This window comes from Chrysemys picta, chromosome 1 (genome assembly GCF_011386835.1).
Source record: "Chrysemys picta bellii isolate R12L10 chromosome 1, ASM1138683v2, whole genome shotgun sequence".
Taxonomy (NCBI): Eukaryota; Metazoa; Chordata; order Testudines; family Emydidae; genus Chrysemys; species Chrysemys picta.
Window position 1 is genome coordinate 162,478,929 of NC_088791.1, and position 15,530 is coordinate 162,494,458.

Consider the following 15,530-nt stretch of genomic DNA (forward strand, 5'->3'; position numbering starts at 1 on the left):
TGACCAGATGTCCTGATTTTATAGGGACAGTCCCAATTTTTGGGTCTTTTTCTTATATAGGCTTCTATTACCCTCCACTCCGTCCTGATTTTTCACATTTGCTGTCTGGTCACCCTAGGGACATCAGACCAAATTTACAACTTCCCATAATGCAATTCACCACTGTAAGAAAATACTTTTAATGTTGGACTGACTCAGTGAAATGTTTCACCACTTTCAAATTGATTTTTTTCCAATTATTTTGTTCTACAGCACAACTTCAACTTTTCATTCTGATTTCAGAATGAAATTGGAAAATAGTGTAAATTTTCCACGGGACAGAAGTTCCAATTTTTGGTCAGCTGTAATAAATTCTTAGAGCTTGTCTAGACAGGGACACACCTTCCAAAGCAAATTAAGTGACATCAAATTAAGGCCACTTTAATTCTGCATGAGAGTGTACACACAGTGGTTTAATGCAGTTTAACTAATCCACTTGAAATTCACACATTTAGTTAATTTGGATAAACTCTCCTGAGTATTCCCATGTGTACATGCCGTTAGATACATGAAGTAATACATACAGAATTGTTTTTGGCTACGCCACAAGGATTTGTTGCAGTTCGGTAAATCTGGATTTGCATATTAGTTCTTTGAACTCTTAGTTTTCAACATAAACCTAAGGCATTGATGCTGCCATGCCACTTATGGGATGTGTCTTTAAACCAGGGTGTATTGTTTCCTATCTAAAATGTAATAATGTTCAATACATCTCTCAATCCAGTGAGTTTATGATTGGTTATGGGTTCTCCCTGGCATCACCATATGTTACACACAACCAATAACATCTTCTAAAGGTCTTTGTCTGTCCAGGATAAAAACTGAGCATCCTTCCCAACTAGGGTGTGAAGATGTACTTATCCTGAATGAGAGCAAGATCTTGGAAAGAAAACAGAGAGGGAAATACATTGAGATTAGTGGAAAACTGAGACCACCATAGTCATAAAGCTGTTGTATGACAACTTTGTCCTTCTGGACCACAGTGTAAGCGTTTCCTTTCTTTTGCCCCGATGGGCTAAGGTGACAGGAGAAAAATCAGCACTTGTGGACACATCTGTTATAGGCATGGGAGATGGTGCAGAGGGAAACAGTGCCAGACAACAGTTCGTGCCCAGCCAGTAGGACCAAAGCTTTATACAGTAGCATCTGAATTATTTTTTTGAACCACTTTAGACATGAATGGTGCTGACCATGCCAGACAAGGTCCTTGACCCCAGTATAGGTCCATGAGAGCCCATGGTAGAAGGCTGTGCAGAGGCTGAAGCAGACAGGCATGTCTTGCATCTTATGTCAGTGGACGTCAGCATAGAGGTTTCTCTCTATACCATTGATGAGCCTTGAATTTCAGGCGGTACTCTATTAAGAAGCTAAATGAGGCTGGACACTCAAATATCTGTCCTCTGTTGTGGAGAACCAAGGCATGGCAAATTACATACTGGGATAATGAGTGGGTCTCCAAAGACAGATGGCACTGGACATAGATGTCAGTCATTGGTATGACAGCTGGGCAAGAGGTACCTCTTGAAGCCCTCATGGACCTTTTGGGCTCAACATAGTGATGGTAAGGAGTGATGGAAGGGCTATTTTCTCTGATTTTGAAAAGAGTTAGATTAGTATACAGTAACATTTTAAGTTAAGGGAAGATCTAGTCCTGTTAACAAGACAGAGTTCAGTTCACTCTCTGCCATGGAGGAACTGAGGTGGTTGGGAGTGAATTCCCTTATACAAAGGAGGACTGTGACTTCACTTTTGTACAAGAATGCTCATACCCGTTTAATGGACAGTGTTTTTCCAAGAGACACAAGGTGGGTGAGGTAATATCTTTTGCACCAACTTCCTTGAAAGCTTGTCCCTTCCACTAGCAGAAGGCTAATAGAAGATATTACCTCACCCACCTTGTATGTCTCATAGCATGGGGTCAACACAGCAACCTGTTTTTCAAAGCAGTTCTATAGCTCAGTGCCAGGGGTGCCAAATCACACAAATGGAACTGCAGAAAGGTCCTCAAAGAAGAATATTGTTTTGCCCATGATAAAATGTATTGCAACTGTTTCATTTAGAAGCTCTAGCATCCCAGGCTGAACATCAGGCATTGGATTTTTTAGGTTCTGAGGCCTTGACTTTGCAATCTTAACATTCCCTTCATGTTTTTTTTTTAAATGTAATTTTATACATGTTGTCTAAAAGTGAGTTAGGTGCATTACAGAAAAATAAAGACAAGATCCATCTTCAAATATGTCTACAAATTCTTTCAGACATAGGTGAGAGAAATCAAGTCCTATGGAGAGATAGTGTCAAGACTTGCAGTTCTCCTCAATGAGCTTGAAATTGTAATTCTTATGAAACCAGATTTTCACTTCATTGGAGTGAAGCAGAGAAGCACTGAAATTGGAACCTATAAAAGACCCCCAGATGAACTGCTTGTCCAGGATTTCAAGGAATTGTCAGTGCAGCCAGTATATTCAAAAATTGATGTCCTTTCAGAGTGGAGCAGAACAGGGAGTTCAGTTGCTTAGAGGATAGAGGTCTTTACTTTTTATGGTTGAAAAACAGTTAAAATTGGTGGTGTATAATTATCTTTACCACAAAATTTATCTTTGGAATAAGAAAGGTGAAAAACTTCAACCTAAAGGGTATGTATGCTCTAGAACAAGTATCATGCATCCCCCCTCTTCCCCCCCCCCCCAAATAGACAAATGCAAGAGCTTCCTCAGCCTTCACACTGGCAGAGTAGTTTTCACATTATAATGCCACATTATACTGCTCATTGATATTCTCACAACTGTCACCACTATTTGCATCTTCTTTATGCAAGGAGGCAGGCAGGCTTGCATTTTTCAAATTCAGTGATTTAGACATTTTTAAGCAGGAGAGGAAAAGCACTACAAAGTAAATGGGCTTACCAAAAAACACATTTCAGAAAAGATTAAATACCTAGCAGCATGCAGATCTCATGAAAGTGTGTTTCCCTTGCAAAAAAGCCTTTTTACCATACTTCCACACTAAATGGAGGTGTTTGTGTTGTTTCAGCATTCTCTTTTCATTTTACAACTACTTAAGAGTGAGTGCTTCAGAGCAGTCTAATGGGGACTACATAAGGGAGGATGAATGGCAATTGGAAGACCTGGCAGCTATGAAGCTATGGAAATTCTCTCCAACTACAGGGACTCACTAGAAAGTTATTTTCCAAAGACCTGCTCTATGTATGCGTAGCTCTATTCTACTTCCCATATACTACAACTCTAAATAACTTACAAGACTGCCTGTGTACAGAGACAGCAGACCTTTTGTTCTCCAAATTGCTGCCAACTGTTACAAAAGATGTGTGCACTTATGTAGACTTTGCTTTTGTAGATTTTATTTTAATCTAAAAATGAAGTCATGTAACTGAAAATACATAGTTGCTCTGTGTTGGTAAACATAACACATCCCTGTACTGGTTGCATTACCAGGCAAGTTGGATTACCTTAGAATTAATCATAGATGAACGTCTAAAGGTTACAAAACAGGGTTTGACTACTTTTTCTGGACCTCATGAGTCTGAAGAAAATGTGCTGGAGTAATCATGAGCGCCACACTTTGTGGTTTAACAGCACTTCCCCCCTTCAGTTCCAGCCCACAGTCATAAAAACCTCACACACATAGAATAAAACTAATATTTAAACCAAAAAATCAGGTTTGACTTTTTTGGCCTAAACGTGGGAAGTCTATTATTTTGTTAACATTTATTTATTATAGTACCATGGCCACACTTCACAAGCTTTTCCCCCCAGTTTTGAAACATGGCCAGTATCAGCAGTATTCCCCACTTTAAGAACAGGCAGACAAGCTGGCAGAATCTTTCAAAACAGCAGAAACCAAGTGTTAACACTCTGTGAATTATTTAGTCTCCTGGGCATCTTAAACTATGAACATTTACAGACAGGGCAATGTACTCCAATGTCTAAGGGGGGGCAGACTCAAAGGCTTTAAGTCATGTCATACCTGTAGAGGCCCAAAATCTTATCTCCATCAGTATCTGGGACCAGGTGATTCACAGAAGTGTGTAAAATCCACTATAATGGACAGTTAGGAGGACGTGCCTATGGGGAAGTTTCTTCTCAACCCCGGGTAGTTAGTGGCCGACTTATGGCCTGAAGTATGTATGTTCATATGCCATACATTCTACCCAAGCAATTCTGGCTGTGGGTATTAGTATAAATATTTAATCATATATTAAATATAATTAATATATATATTTAATCATAGCAAACTTGGTACCTCATTAACATCCTGTAGCAGTGAGGTGTACAGCTTAAGTGTGCCCTGGTTAAACAAATATTTTTTTGCATTTAATTTCATTTTATTTACATTCATAAACAAGAAAGTGGGTGATCAAAGATAAACAGCAGCTCTTGTCTGACCTTTTCTGTACTCTTCTTGGGGGTTTTGTGAAGATGGCATGGGTCAGTGTAGAACATATCAGGTGCTATATTTACATTCTATTGGTATTCATTATTCAATCTGATGTGGTCTGAACATGGAAATGGACTTTTTCTGCTGGCTTGGCCCAGTCATTAACCTCTGTCCCAGTGCCACCATCTGTTAAATGGGAACAATACGTACCTCTCCAGGATGTTGTGAAGATTAGTGTTTGTCAGACATTTAATGCATAAAGTGCTACATAGCAAATAATTACAATTCTACTATTTAGCATTTCCTCATTCTATTATTTGTTAGCTCTTTGCATGAGTCAATCCTCCATACTCCACTTGAAGCAGTTGATATGCAACTTTTCTTGTGTGTCACATTGGTCTTTCAGCTCACGTTTTCCTGGCTTACCAGGAGCCAGATTTTCACAGGATCAGCCACATATATGTTTGCTGACCATTCAGTGTTACTGACGGTATTAGGAGGGTCCACTTCAATAACAATGCACACTTGAGCCAGGCCTGCTGCTTTTTCAAATTCTCATCCTCACTAATGTTCTTAGATTCTGCGTCACATCGATTCTTGACCTATTTCTTACTTGGGTGACAGGGCGTTTATGGAGGGGTGAGAAGGCATCACCTGCTTTACAGTCCCTTAAAACCTCTGAGCCCAGATATTGTCTTTTGCAAGTGTAATCTGAATGGACTAAAAGGAGGGGAGGGACTGTGGGTTCTTGTTGGTCTTCACCTGTGGTGGTTTTCTTCTTAAGACAATACAGGCAAGTAGCACCCAGATCAGGGATATGTGTCTCCATGTCTATGAAGCAAAGCAAAGCAATGCTGCTCAGAGGCATCTACCAGTCTGTTGCATGGGGTCACATGGAGAAGTGGACTGATTGACTTACTCATATGCACTGACTACTGGTCTCCTGCAGAGCAAATTCACAAAAGCCACAGAATGGCCCTACCACAACTGCAGTCAAGAGTGGGGAAGAATTCCTTCTTCTACCTCCCATGAAACCTACCAACACAGTCTGGCGGTCAGGAATAATCTGCCCCTTACTGCACCGACTTTGCCTCAAACAAGGAACAGCCAAATCTTTCTGCATCTTCAGAGTCTACCTATGCTCCCAGCAGATTCTTCTCATAGTATTGGAAATTTGACCCTCAGTGAAGAAAGAAAGCTATTTTAGTCTCTCCACTGAGTTCAATTTAATAATTCCTTGGGCCTGTTTTTTTTTTTTCTGAAATGTCCATTGATGGCTATCACCAGGGCAAAGAAGACATTCCAATGCAGAAAGAGAAGGAAAACAGGTATTTTCTTCATGAAGCAGCTACAGTTTTATTTCTTTTGTTTATATACTGCCTATATTATAAGTGGAGCAGAAGTAATGGCTGCTTACACATTTCATTCTACTCTCCAACTTTCTGAAAAATTTTCATGATGGGATTAAATATTCCAAGTTTTTTTTCTGCTTGAAGGGTGCTTCCCCACCCTAAATCCGAGCAAACAAAATCATCAATTTTGAGAACAGAGTGATAAGTAAATATAGTGTTGATACATATATAGAAGGGACCAAGTTATTCATATTTTGGTAGAACACAAAGGCTCCTGTGAGATCAGATGTCCATTTTTCTGCCCCAAAACACTGGGATGCTGTCTTGTCTATTTACATTGTAAACTGTTTTGGGGAGAGAAAGAGGCACAGAAAGATGAAGTGATTTGCCCAAGGTCACACAGCAGATCAGTAGCACAGCCAGGAATAGGACCCAGGTTCTTCCAATTCAGAATCCACTGCCCTATGCACTTGACCACATGATGTCTATCAGGGATGGTCTAGACAGTATTTGGTCCTGCCATGAGGGCAGGGGACCGGACTCGATGACCTCTCGATGTCCCTTCCAGTCCTAGAGTCTATGAATCTATAAGTTCACACACATTCCCAGGCTCTTGAATGACTAACCATACACCTTAACTTTACTCCATGCAAAAATCGTATTTTATCATGTTGAGTTTTTTTTCCACATGACTGACCTTTCTCTGTAACACCCATCACTTCTTTTAATGGCTACAATAATGTGGCTGCACTACACTGCTTGAAAATTGTTCTACTGTATCACTAAGGAAACTACAAATACAAATTCTTTAATCCAAGTATCACACAGCTGTTCAATGTTTGCAAAACTGGCTGGGAGCCCTTGAAGTATCGCTTTTCTATTATACATAAAGTGGTTTAATCTCACTCCTCACTCAACCATAATATTTACTGTGGCACTGTATCTTAGGTCCATTATTACAATATTCATTCCAATACTAAATGTTTCCTTTCTACTAGTATGGCCAGCAGTGATCACGGCAAAAGGTTTTCTCAGAGTTTCTTTATGTTTTTGGATTTGAGAGTTACCAGCACACCAATCTTGAACTCACTGTACAATCAATATTTTATTTCACATTAATGGCCTTGCTGCAGAACTCACTCAAACATTTTTATTGTGAACTTTCACAGCATGACCTCTATTCAAAACATGCTACAATAGCAAAATGTTACCTCTATCAAGAAGGACTACATAGTTTTAAAATTAAAATAACTTGCAATGACAACCGCCCTTTTCTCGTGTACAAACTACATTCCTTAAACAAAAAAGGGCATGATATTGCTTTCAGTTACTTCAGTACAGCCAAATTACTTCTATAGAGCTGCACTGATCCAAGGTCCCAAATCCACCAAGAACCCTCAACTGAAGTTTATACTACCTGCATGTATACTACCTCTCCTATTGGTATTTCAAGATCATGCCCAACACAAAACAGAAGTTGCCCCCCACTCTTTTTTACAGATTAAATTGGAAGTATGCTGCTTCTTAGCACAGAGGATTATTTTTAGCTGTTTACATAGCAACACACAGACTGTGAATGGTTTAATACAACAATGCCTCATAATTAACAGCATCTGCTCACAAAAGTGCACAGATTGGTTTAACAGGAGGTTTTGCAGGTTGGGACTCTGGTTGTTTGGTGGAGCTGTCAAAGGAAAATTGCAGTGCCTGCCTGCACTATGCTTGGCTCTAGCAACTGCTATTATGTCTTCACTTTCATAAGCACTAAGTAAACTTGCACATTCTACAACTTCACTCTGAACTGATAAATTAAGGGGTTATCACTTCCATGAGGAAACGAGATGTGAAATTTATTGTGCCGGTACTTTTCATGATCATTTTGCTGACATCTACTCAGAATAAAGACATTGGCAAAAGCCATTGTAATGACATTTCTAAATGCAAAGTGCCTATATGTGAACATGGAGTTGGGTTTAAAAAAAAGATAGCTTGACCTATTTCCAAGATAAGGGAAGGGCACTTAATTCTCCAAGTGCAGCTGCTCCGTACTTATTTGAAAGGGAGATGAGATCCATTACAATTAGCTACTCCGAACCACCGACAGACCTGAAGAAAACCCCAGGATTTTGAAAACCCCAGTTTTAAGGAATGTTGAAATCAAAATTTGACTTTTGATGATTAAGTCTAGTCCAAAGGCAGCAATTAGTATTTTCATAGGGTGATCATATGTTCCGTTTTGGCAGGGATAATCCCTTTTTTAAGTCCTGTCCTGACCATCCTGACTTTTTTGGCAAAACTGTTTGCTCTTGCTTAACTGATCATCAATTGGCAAGAGGAAACGGGACAAATGCACAATTTTGCCAAAGAAGCGGGGTGTGGCCCCAGCAGGGAAACAAATGGCAATACCAGCCCTATGCAGGGGGCCTTGGGCCAGCTCTGCACATAGAGGGGAGCCTCAGGCCAGCCCCACACAGATGGGCAGCAGAGGGGCTCAGGTCTGTCCTACAGGCAGTAGGGAGACAGGGGGCTCAACCTGGTTCTTCATGGGCCAAAGGCAGTGAGGGCTCAGGCCAGTCCCGTGCAGTGTCCCATTTTCCCCTGGGGAAAATATGGTCTCCCTATGTTTTCATTATCAGGATGAAAAGTCATATAGTAAAGCATATGAGATTGGTTGCTGTAACAGATTTCATTCCCCACTGGTGCACCCCCTTGTGTCTGGGGATGCACTCGCATCCAATCTAGCACGCCCTTCCATTGCTCGCTCACCCTATGGCCCTCTCACTCTCCGAGACTCAGGGTGCTCTTTCTTTGTGATTGTATATAGTCTTCCGCTTCCAGGGTAGTCAAGTCACACTGCACTATCTGCCCACATACCATCTCAGGCAGCCTTCTGTAATTCATGGTTTATGCTGCTTTCCTAGTGGCCAGGCCCCACCCACTACCCCAGGATCCAGCCCATGGACCCTATCTTCAGCACTCAAGTCTATACAGCAGGGGTAGGCAATCTATGGCACACATGCCAAAGGCGGCACACAAGCTGATTTTCAGTGGCACTCACACTGGCCAGGTCCTGGCCACTGGTCCGGGGAGCTCTGCATTTTAATTTAATTGTAAATGAAGCTTCTTAAACATTTTAAAAACCTTATTTACTTTACATACAACAATAGTTTAGTTATATAGTATAGACTTATAGAAAGAGCTCCTCTAAAAACGTTAAAATGTATTATTGGCACACGAAACCTTAAATTAGAGTGAATAAACAAAGACTCAGCACACCACTTCTGAAAGGTTGCCGATCCCTGCTATACAGGCTCAGTCCTCACTGTGCTTTTCCTGGGCTTCTTCCTACTCTGCCTTCCACAGGCTTTCTTCCCTGCAAGTCTTCTGGGTAAACCCCTTCCATCAGGGACAACATCCCAGGGCTTTTGCCCCCCTCTGGGGTTCCTCTACCTACCTCTCTGTATGCCGAGAGCAACTGCAGATTCTCTCCCTACAGCCCCCTTCTCTTACCAAATTCCTCTCTGTATAATCCTCTATCAGCTGCTCCTCAAACTGGACTTCATCTGCAATTAAGGTTTATCAATCAAGCCTGAATCTTCCCCCTCACCCCCCGCCACAGGTGTGACCTATAAGGATAATTGGGGCCCTTCTGCATCTCTTTAATTCCTGGGGTGGGGTGAACTAACAATGGCTTTTTGGCTTGCACACAGGCAATGTAGTATCCAACATGAGTAAGCAACAAAGCTGAAGGAAAAACCCAGGCATCCATAGGTCAAGGATTTCTCAGATGTCACAGGAAAGGACTGTAGCCCCCGACCCATCTTGACAAACATTTATGATGGCTGTAAAGCACTTTGTATGGCTGCTGACCTGTAAGAGGCACGGAGAACATATTCACTGAATAATACATATGTGAGTGTGACAGAGGTCTAGTCCTATCAAAGAGGCATCATCATTCTGATTGTCTTGATAAGAAACATGAAAATACCTGAAATCCAAACCGATTGAATCTAAGTGCTCCAGTGAAAAGAAGTACACTGATACAATGTGTACACAAGATGATAGCTCTGAAAGCAGTTGGTTAATTAACAAGACAGTCTAACACAATTCCTCTCTGATGAACCTAAAGGAGCCAGCAATTGTCATTATGGCAGAACACTGAGCAGGAGACAGTGGGGAGCCATACAACCTCAGTGGAAGTACCGGAGAGACAATGCACATAAGTCCTGGAGCACCAGCAAAACACAGCTGCTCTGCCTCCCATAAGGATCAGGCATTGAATGCTGCCCTCCGCAGCTAAGCAACTTTCCAGGCTGGTGCCGTGTGGAGGCAAGCCCTCTGCTTCTTCTTATGTTTAGAAAGGTAGTGGCTGCAAAATGTACTAGCCTTGAGCTGCTGATCACTCAGGGGAGCACAAAGGTTGTAACTGTGGCTGATAATATGAAAGTGATTGAAGAGGTTCCTCATGCCCTCCCCACTCCTGTGCACCTATGCAGGGGCCACCATCACCTGACTCTGAAAAAAAGGAATCTGATACCACTCTCTTAACGAAGTTCCTCTACTGCACCTAATAACAGATCAAGCAGGTAACAGCCTTTAATTTGGTGACCCTGAAAGTTCTATTCACTTCCACTAGGGCATCCTTTTCACATCGTTTTACCCCATTTATTAGCAAGGGGCCCTATCTAAGCATGGCTTGTTGAAATCCGCAGACTTGTTACATCTATCCATTCATCCATCCATCCAAGGTACGTATAGGTTCACCATCAGCATAGTATCTAAGCACATCAATCTTTCATGCATTTATCCTCAACACACCTGTGAAGTAGGGAACTACTAATACCCCATCTTACACAAGGAGAAATTTAGCACACAGAGAGGTTAAAATGACTTGCCCAAGAGCTCACAGGATGTCTGTGTTGGGGCAAGAAACTGAACACAGATCTCCCAAGTCCTCAGCAAGCAGATCACAGGTGAGGAATAATATTTGTAAGGAATGCTGAATAGGGCCTGTACACAGGTAGATAGGACTCCTAGCTCCCTTTTGGACTAATTTGTCCATATTCAGCACAGTATGTTTAGTTCTTTCCTTTTCTAGTACAATATAATTTTCTATTTATACAAAAATAGTATGGCAACGCCCTGTCTAAACTACGGCTGCATTCATCCCCAGCATCACATTTGCTAAACCTGATATTCCACTGGAATTATTCTGGTGGAGCAGGCAGAGGAGAGCAATACCTTAACTGAGCTCAAGTTACACAGCCGACACGTGTATGCCCTCCTATACTGCATCTGTCAGAGGATCATGTGATGTTACCCTAAGCAGTAGCAGGAGGGCTGAAAAAGCTGTTCATGCACAGGGCACCAGGAATTAAACTCTTGAGTGCTGTGTTCACAACATTTGCCTTCATTTTACATCTAGGCATCTATTTATGCACAGATCAGGTACACCAACAATTCAAGTTTCCCTTCAGCATCCTGCCAACGTGCTTCCAATCTTTCCTGCAGGAATCAGACTTTTGATCACTACCTCCAGCGGATGTGAACCGATGCTTTAGAGATGAAAAGCCATCATATTACTTATTTCAGTAACTTTTAAAGGTGCTTTTTCAGTTACTCAAACACGCTGGGGATGATGATGATTGTGATTCTTTATTTCTTTTGCTTAGTGAGGATTACAGAGCTTGGTTTACATGGCAGCTATGTCAGGTGCCAAAATTGGTCATGTGTAAATGTATCACCCACGTGCTAAACATAAGGGTTGTTTATATGCACAGGCTAAGAGTTGTTTGTTTTGTTTAAATCAGTTTCCAAATGGGAATTAAGTGCTATGAGAATTTTTCAGCTTCATCAGGCAGCACATAAATCAATACATGTTTCTACTCACTGTTCTATTTCTTTCATGTCACATCCAATCATTATCCAAAATATTAGAGTTTAAAAACCAAGGGATTTGTTCCATCTTGGCCCCTCTTTCCTTCCAATTTTGTTTTTACACTGAAGCTGAAATGCAGAGTTCAATTCCTATGGCAACATATCATGAGGTCACAAACACAGCATCGTGACTTCACTGAGCTTTGAAGTAGAAGGAAAATAACTGGGCTGTGAGAGAATAAACTGTTCTGTGAAGATGATCTGAAAGAAAGTAAAAGAAATGGGGAAAAGAAATGGACAAGTACAGTGAATTGCTTTGTGTATAAAATGTTTTTGTGTGAAAGTCCCTGTCTAATAGGTTTTTCATAAGGTCTAGACAGTGAATATAAACGAATGAATAAATAAATAGATAGGCTGTAATAGCACATTAGCACAGAGGGACTAGAAAGTAGTTCAGTATTCCTGGCATTATAAGATCCACTGCATGATGGACATTTTGATGATCACCGTAGATTTTTCTTTCACTAGCGATTGCATATGTCCTGACACAAAGAAAAAGACATTTGTCAGAGGCTGGACAGAAGCATCACTCGTGGTGTGACAAGCATATGCACCACTATACTTAGGGTAACTTGATGGAATCAACTGCATGGACTGAAAAGGACACAAAAAGTAGAATTGAAACTAATTGTTACTGGCTGAAATTCATTAAATAAGATCATCCAGAAACTTCATTTCAGTCTACTGCCGAGAGTAACAGTGGTCTTTATTCTGAACAGAAAGGAGGCAAAGTCAGCAATGTTGAGAGTACAACTTTCATTGAAAACAATGGAGCTGTGCTTGATTTTGCCAAGTTTGAATTCAGTCTGTACTTTACAACTGAGTTATCCTAGTTTATTATTTAGTTAAAATTCAAATCCACTACATCCAACAGTGAAAAAAATACATGTGCTACTTTCCTCATTAATGAATACTACAGAGTAAGAGTTAAAAAAAAATAGCTCCCAATTCAGGAAAGCATTTACACATACACTTACATTTAAGCATATACTTCAGTATCATTGAAGTTTTACTTTGAAACATGCTGTTGGTGTCACTAGGCATCACCTGAGTTACTCAAATAAACTTTAATTGCTTCTCCATCCTGGTGTGTTTATTGGCATGAAGCACACCGGGCAACTGACCCCGCTGTTGCTGTCCTCAGGCACTCTGTGCCGGCAACAATGCTTTAAAGTTAAGCACATGCTTCAGTGGTTTCCTTAACTCATGTCCTAGAGAGAAAAACTATTCCTAAAACAGGGTGAGCCCCAAAAAGTTTTTCAAGGGCACACCTCTTGAGACAAGTGATTGCTAGCAGGATGAGAGACATTCATCGCGACAAAAGAATGAGTGAGAGTACAAGCAGAAAGACAAAGGTAAACACCACAGTACAATACAAAGTTATGTGGGTGAAAAATCATAACTCAAGATTATGACAAGTTAGTCCCTTTTTCTGGCAGAGCTAATTAAGATCCACAGAAAATTTTACTGAGTCCAATGTATTTTTTTCCCCACCAGACCATGCAAAAAAGTATTTCTTTAGATAGTGTAGGATTTTATTTTAGGCAAACACATGGCAACAGTAGAGTGACTCATTAAGTTAGTCAGTTTTATTGAAGCCTACACAATGCTATATTATTTACTGAAATAGGAGTAGCTATAAATGAATTTGAAAATAAAATCAGCTATTGGGAAAAGGAGAGTTTTCCAGAGTAACTAATATATCTAATCTTGTATGGTACCCTGATACTATGATGACTACTGTATTAAAATATGAACATAAGTGAACACTGGCAATAAATACATTTCATTTAATTTCTCTTTTAAAAACAATTGCTCATTCTCCCCAACCTCTGAGACAGCTTTCATTTCCTTATCTAAACAATCATCTTTTTAAGATATACATCTCTTTTCTTCTCTCTTCTAAAGGATTCTTGTTGGGTCTCCAAAGTGCACTTGCTCATTCTTTTGGAAAGGAATTTCAAATTAATCCAGACGTTTTGGTAATGGATTTAGTGTTTACTAAAAATTGCTTCCAGTCCTAAAGGTTTCTCTGAGCAATGAACAATTAGATGCCAAAAATCAAACTGAAATTCTACATTGTGATGCCAACCGCCCTAATTATTTGCATGTAAAATGTTAAGATGTTATGATCTATACAGTCATGAACACCTTCAGCAATGGCATAAAAAAAGTATCTTTACAGATTTTCTGACTTGTAGTGTACCCAGTTTTGTAACCTTACACAGAATCTTTAACAATGGATGATTTTATTCTTCCCTATCATGTTGAAAGACTCATCTCTCATTCTGATTACTACTTAAGCCCTTCTATTACATTCCATGAAAATATTCTAAAAAGTAGTTGTGCGAATGTCATGTAACAAAGATTTCTTAGGTGATGACTTGGCTTTTAATAACCTCCCATCTATATAATCATTGCTCAAAGCCAGCATACTGTGCTAGATGGACCAATGGTCTAATCTACTATGACAATTTCTGATTTTGTTGTGCATATTTTCCACAAATATACTAGCAAATCATTTACAAGCAGAAACATTCACCGAAACAGCAAGTTTTGAGCCACTGTTGCAGAAAATTATTTGCATTTTAGTAATCTTAATACTAGGATTATTGCTTTATGATATGTGAACAAACAATAGATTAAAATAGAATGAAAATAGATTGATTTTATGCCAGATTGGTTGACAACATGCACCTCCAGAGCTAAAAGCAAGAGCTGCTGCAGCTTGAACTAAAGAGCTAAGGCTCTTCAGCTCGGGCTATAATGTAGTCAGATCCTTTGAGGGTCTGTCACAGAAGATGTGTAACACTCACTAGTGGTTTACATGGACACTGTGTCCAATCAGTGCTGAATGTGATTTGAGTTTTAAATGTCAAACACTTGCAGTGAGCTGATCCTGAATAAGCTACAATCCCGGAGTTATTTGTGGCAACTATTAGGTGAAGAATTATGAATAATGAGAAACAAAACAAAATGACAATATGGTTGACAATTCACAAACAAACAAGGTGAAACACCAGAAAGGGGTAGGGGCTTTTTTGTATGAATCACTCATGTAGCTATATACAATAACTTTCATTTAAACTTTAATTCCTTTTAGTGGCTGTTGTGATGATCCATTACAGATCCTGCTGACATCAGTCATGAACTTGCAGGGTGAAAGGCACTGGTAACTGGGTACCTTCCAGATTTAATTCACTGGTTTAATCCCATTCAGGCAATCAGTAACCAGAAGTTGTAACCAATTACAGCTTTTCAGTAGCCTACACTAAGTGCACTGGTAGTCTTGGTGAGGTTCCTAGTAGACTAGTATCCATCAAAGCCTGCTATACGTGAAACAACTCTTTGGCAATTCTGAAATGCGTGTGGACACAGAATAATCTCTTCAACCTCAGAGATGTTCCTTCCTTACTGGGACACATTGGTGAGTTAGCATGTAGGAAACACATACTACTACTGCCCATAGTGTTCCCTCGACGTAGCAAAAAGAAAAACTTGAGACTCCAGGACTGACTATTGGACCCTCATTGGCAGTAATATCTGTAGTAAATAAGCTGAGAGGACAACAAAAATGGGCAAACAATACAATTAAACTGACATCTACATCTGATTTTTGGGACAGAAATGCAGTTTAAAAAGGGGATTTTTTTCAAGCATTGCACAATGATCTTTCAAAGTGTCCATTAGCAGCTGTCATCTATCACTAGCCACTTAACGGGATGGGTGAAAGAACACAAGGCAAGTTGCCTTGTTTTTCCACTGGTTAAATTAAGTCAGGTTAGAAACAGACAGTTAACATAGGGC